Source organism: Silene latifolia, chromosome 1, assembly GCF_048544455.1.
Source record: "Silene latifolia isolate original U9 population chromosome 1, ASM4854445v1, whole genome shotgun sequence".
NCBI classification, from domain to species: Eukaryota; Viridiplantae; Streptophyta; class Magnoliopsida; order Caryophyllales; family Caryophyllaceae; genus Silene; species Silene latifolia.
Genome location: NC_133526.1, coordinates 97,568,647 through 97,574,450, shown reverse-complemented (window position 1 = coordinate 97,574,450; position 5,804 = coordinate 97,568,647). Strand labels below are relative to the sequence as shown.

Genomic DNA, 5,804 nt, shown 5'->3' with positions numbered 1-5,804 from the left:
TCGATTTATGACTCTTGTCCACCAAGGAGAGTTGGTTAGGTTGTGATTTGGATATCCGGAATTCGACCCTATTGCTAACCTAGGTTGAGACCGAAGGGGAGAACCGGGGGAGGGCACCTCTAAATTAGCGTTTGAAATCGACCTTCGAGAGGAGGAGTGGGATGACCCGGATTACGATGAGTACTTAATGACCTTGACCGATTTCTTGACCTCCTTGGAAAAGTGCACATTTTTAGGGTTGTCGAGTGTTGAGTTAGGGATTCCGACCTTCGAACCCGAGAGGGGGTTGGTGGGTAGTACTAGTGTCCTATTTCGAACCCGAGAGGGGGGTCTTAGGCGAATTAGAGCCATCTCCTCCTCACCTAGCTACCCTTATGAATAGCCTAGAGATTTAATTGAGTGAAGTTATGAATTGTTTTGGGAAGAACCGAGTTCTAGGCCTTTTAATTATTTGATTTACAACTTAGTTCTATTTTGCTCACTTTTTATTCTCTTGTTTAATTGCATTTCATTTTGCTTAGTTTAGTTATTAGATTAATACACTCATCCGTTATTGCCGACTTAGCTAAACGATAGGATTAGAACAATTAGTAATCTTTTCAACTCCTTGTGGGATCGACCCTCTATTTTGCACAACGATAAATCGTGCACTTGCGAGGTATAGCTTGACACCATCAAGTTTTTGGCGCCGTTGCCGGGGAGTTCGGCTAGATATTAATTGTTTTCGTTCTAGTTTAGACTAAGTCGTTTGTGTTACTAATCCTTCTCTTAAGTGTGTAGGACTTTTTGCATGAGTAGGAGAACTCGAAGAGGTCAACCAATTGATCCGATTGACCACGAGATTGAAGCTACCGCGAGAAGACTAAATTCACTACGTAGAAGAGGGCTTATAGAAACACCAACTTCCCAAGAAAATTTAGTAGTTGAAGACTTTCAAGAAGAACCAAGTACCTTTGAAACTTTTGAGAATCCCTTTGCAACTCCGAGAGAAGAAGTGACAATGGCCGCAGTCCTTATGCGAGATAACTTGGCTCCGAAAAAAGTGGTGAATCCGAGTATTGTCAAGCCACCTATTCAAGCCAACAATTTTGATGTGAAAGCCACCTTGCTACAACTTGTCCAAGGGAATCAATTCGGCGGGGGAGCCACCGAAAACCCCAACGAGCATCTCAACGAGTTCTTGGATAGTTGTGACATGTTCAAAGCCAACGGAGTGTCGGAGGATGCCGTACGCCTTAGGCTTTTCCCTTACTCCTTGAGGGGAAGTGCCAAGGAATGGCTTAAAAGTTGTGAACCCGACTCTCTTCGGACTTGGGATGATGTCTCTAAGGCTTTCCTAAACAAGTATTTCCCACCACAACGAACCGCAAGAATCAAGAGTGAGCTCCAAGGGTTCACCCAACAAGAAGATGAGACCCTTTACGAAGCATGAGAGAGGTATAAGGGTCTCCAAAGGCTATGTCCTCACCACGGTATTGAGGATGATGAGCTCATCAACAATTTCTATGAAGGGTTAAACAATGAAATGAAGATGAACCTTGATTCCGGCTCGGGGAAGGGAGCATTGGATAAAATAGACCACAAGACGGCCAAAGAGCTCATTGAAGAGATGACTTCTCGTACCTTTCATTGGAACAATGATAGGCACAAGAGGAAAGGAAAGTCAACGGTTGAATCAGCCAATAATGTTGAAGTTAAAGGGTTGATTGAAGAGCTTAAGCAACAAGTTGCCTTGATGAGTTCAAGCAACACATCTAGCAATTCTTCTATGAGGAACCAAGTTTATAGTTGTGAGATTTGTGGAGACCAAGGACACCCACCCAATGAGTGTCCTTTGATGGTAGGAGATGGAAATTGCATGGAGCAAGTGAACGGGATATGGGGGTCTAGTCCGGCCAAGCAAGCATTTAACAACAATGATGCGTGTCATTTATATGATGTTTTAAACCCTATTTTACACGCATTTCAGAGCTCAATTATGTAGTTTATGCTACTATTTACCCCATTTCGTCTACTTTCGTATTTTTATGTAATATTGCAGATTTATGCGGAAATGAGTAGAAATCGAGCCGAATCCGTCCCCGAGTACCTTGCTTTGCATTTGACGTGAAGTATTTACTCAAGAAACGAACTTGGTACGCATTTCGAGGCCTGAAAGACAACTTTATGAAGAATTAGAAGCGGACTACCAACTATAGTGGTCGATCGACTGCTGCCCCATGGTCGATCGACCAGAGCACGACTTCCAGTAGCTCCTGTTCAGCACTGACTAGTCGATCGACTGCCTTGCATAGTCGATCGACCAAACCGTGGTTCTGACGTGAATTAATAGAACGAGAATTAGGAAGCCCATTGTGTTTTAGGTTTTGAGAATAAAGTTACGTGATATTTCTATATAACGTAACCGGCTCATTCAGATACAGAGAATTCAGTTTTTAGTAAGTTTTTTTTATCATCAATAATTAGGGTTCCTAAGATTATTTCGTAATCAATAAAGTTTACTTTTTGCATTTGCTTTTGATCTTTATTCTGCAATTCTTCTTCGTACGGTATTTTTCTGTTCTTTAATTTCAGTTCATTTTTGCTCGTTCTTAGATTAGAATTGCTAGTTAGAATTCCCATAAGCCAAATTATTGTTTTATGTTAGTTATTCATTTAGTAAATTTAATTATGAATTCGATTGTTTCAATTGTTGATTTATTTGCTGTTTTTATCAATATCATGAGTAGCTAAATACCCTGTGCTAGGATGTAGGGGATCTGTAGGTTAGGCGACATTAGAATAGGAAGACCTGGAATCGCGCCACGGTCGATCGACCGCATACCTTGGTCGATCGACTGGCCACGTGAGATATGCTTCATTTTAATTAATTTAATTTCTATATTTGACGAATCGAGTGCACGCGACTAGTTGAATGTTTAGGAATTGACCGACCCGATAGAGATCGAAAGATAGGGGAGGGAAATAGACTGCCTAATTAAGACGACTAAATTAATAGGATCGAGAGATAAGTTAATTTAGACTTTTAAATCACTTTTCAGGACGAAAGTTAGCATTAGTGATATTAGGGACCTGTAGCGAGATCGAAAGATGCTACTTGTTAAGAATGGACCGAGAGGACTTCTTATTCTCCCGTCTCATGTGTTTATTTCAGACTTAACTAGGATACTGCCGCCGAAATTACAGTGAATCGACCATCTTAGCACCCTTTTTATATTTGATTTCATCTACTAGCTTAGTTTACTTTTCATTTATTGCCTTTAGTTATAGATCAACTTAAAACAAACCCCCACTCACTTGTTACTTTAAGACTAAAGTCAGACAACTAATAATTGCATTCGCCTCTCTGTGGTTCGACCCTGACTGCCACTAGCTATAGTAGTAGTTTGGAAATATAAATTTATATTTGGTACTCTACGACGGTATCAAATTTTGGCGCCGTTGCCGGGGAGGCAATTGTTTAAATTTTTAGTTGTTTTTATTTTAGCCTTTTCTCAGTTTAAGGGACATCTGTTCCTTAGACTATTTTCATATTCTTCTTGTAGTTTCATCTTATGCGCAGGTCTCAACAAGGCTAATTACTTCCCCTTGATCTCGAGCTTGAGAGGACTTTGCGCGTGAAGAGGAGATTATTTCAAGAACAACAGTCAGGGGAAGAGCCTGGTTCTCATTCTAGTTTTTACGAGAACGAGCTGTTTGAGGAGGATCCACCTTCATCTCCTGTTTCTACTTCCTCAGCTGAGACCGTCACATCTCTAGACATGGCTGAAGAAGCGAGTATAGCCAGTCACTCTGAGCCGACAGCTGAGAATCTCTATAAGGGATTCGCATTACCAGGGACGGACAGAAAATTTGAACCAAAACCGTCTTATATCAACTTGGTTGAGAGAAACCAATTCGGGGGAGCTGCAAATGAAGATGCAGCTAAGCATATGGATATATTCATTGATTACTGTTGTTCCATACCCCCACCAACCGGTGTGACCTAGGACCAGGTGAAGGAGACGATGTTCATATTCTCTCTTCGAGATGCTGCAAGGGAATGGTACCGAAACCTGGATCGAGCTGCTAACGGGATCACTGATTGGAAGTCGCTAGCCCTAGCATTCTATAAGAAATATTTCTCTGCCTCGAAGACCAATGCCATTAGAGCTCAGATCACGAGCTTTAAACATGGTCCTGATGAGAATTTTCATGAGGCGTGGGTCCGTTTTAAGAAGCTGGTGCGAACTATTCCGCACCATGGGTTCGAGAAATGGAGCCTATGCAATCAATTTTATAATGGGCTTTATGACGATCAGAGGGCTATCCTGGATGCGGCAGCTAATGACAGATTCCAGGAGAATGTTGGAGAGACTAAGGGGTGGAAAATTATTGATGATTTGGCCACCCATAAAGCTGAGTATGGGAATTCCAAGGGAAATCAAAGGAGAGCTGCTGAATCCCCTTCTGTAGCTGCATTAGAGGCTCTTACGGCAAGATTTGATAAGTACGAGTTGCGAGGAGCTTCGAAAGGAGGGATCTATCAAGTGAATGCTGTGTCAGACGGTCCTTTCGTCTGCAAAAGATGTGGAGCTGAGGGACATGTTTCAGATTTTTGTCCTAATCCCTATGAGTCTTGTGTTGCTTTTCAACATTATAGGCTGACAAACACTTATTTTGAGCCGAATGTCCATCCAAAATTGAGGTGGAGTAGCCAAAATGTTCAAAATCCGACTCCACCCCCACAACAGCAGCAACAGAATTATGTGCCCCCTCATAAGCAGCAGCAGCCGTACCAAAAGCCTCCGTATGTCCCGAAGCAGCAGTCCTAAGGCTCCGATTTTGCCGAATTGAAAAATTTGTTGCTGAAAGAGTCTCAAGCTAGAGAGGCCGGGATGAAAATGTTGGAGAGCCAAATTGCTCAATTGGCTAGCAAGAGTGCAACAAGAGCTCCGGGGCAATTACCGTCGCAATCGGACCAAAAAGAGACCCTTAATGCAATTACTTTGAGGAGTGGGTCTACCCTTGATGGGCCCGCTATGGTTGAGGATGTCACTGAAAAAGATGAGGCGGAACCAAGCAAGAAGAAGGCAGTGACGAATAGTGGCAAGAAAAAGACGTCTACCAGGCATATCAGTCGATCGACTGACATACCCGGTCGATCGACTGAATCGCGAAACAGTTCAGCTTCTGCTCCTGTAGGAGTCAGTCGATTGACTGACCAAAATGGTCGATCGACTGAGGACGCTGCTGATCATGAACCTTTTCGTCCTCGAATGCCTAATAACTTGAGGGACCACTTATTTCGAGGTACGACGACTCCAGAAATATTGAGGCAAGACCCAAATGCTGATGGGTCAGCCCCGGTTCCAAAGTATGACCCGATGACGATTAATGGCTCATTCTTGAGACGGTCTGAAGAGGGTTCGAGCTTCAACAAGGAGAAGGTAGTGGATTTTCAGCCTAAATCCACTGATGCCGGCATGAGAGACCTAGAGGAGAGGGCTAAGTTACTTCTTACAGCCCCTTATCCAGAGAGATTGGTGCCGACAAAGGAACAGGTATCGCTTAACAAATTTGAAAATGTTATTCGTAGCTTCAATGTACAAGTTCCTTTTCTTGAATTAGTTAATCAAGTGCCTGCTTACATGAAATTTATGAAGAAACCTTTGTCTAAAAAGAAGTCACTTGAAACTGTGCAATCTGTCGCACTAACTGAGGAGTCATGTTCTTATTTGACCCATACTGCACCTCATAAGCTAGAAGACCTAGGTAGCTTTTCAGTCCCATGTAATATTGGCACCTTTTCTATTGAGAAGGCA

At 42.6% G+C, this 5,804-nt stretch overlaps 1 non-coding gene across 1 annotated transcript; it reads right to left on the bottom strand.

Annotated features, from left to right (window-relative positions):
* Positions 1-1,369: 1,369 nt before the first annotated feature.
* On the bottom strand, positions 1,370-1,476 carry LOC141619404 (small nucleolar RNA R71). The gene has a single exon (XR_012531697.1). It is a non-coding gene; the product is annotated as a small nucleolar RNA R71 (small nucleolar RNA).
* Between the last annotated feature and the right edge of the window lie 4,328 nt (positions 1,477-5,804).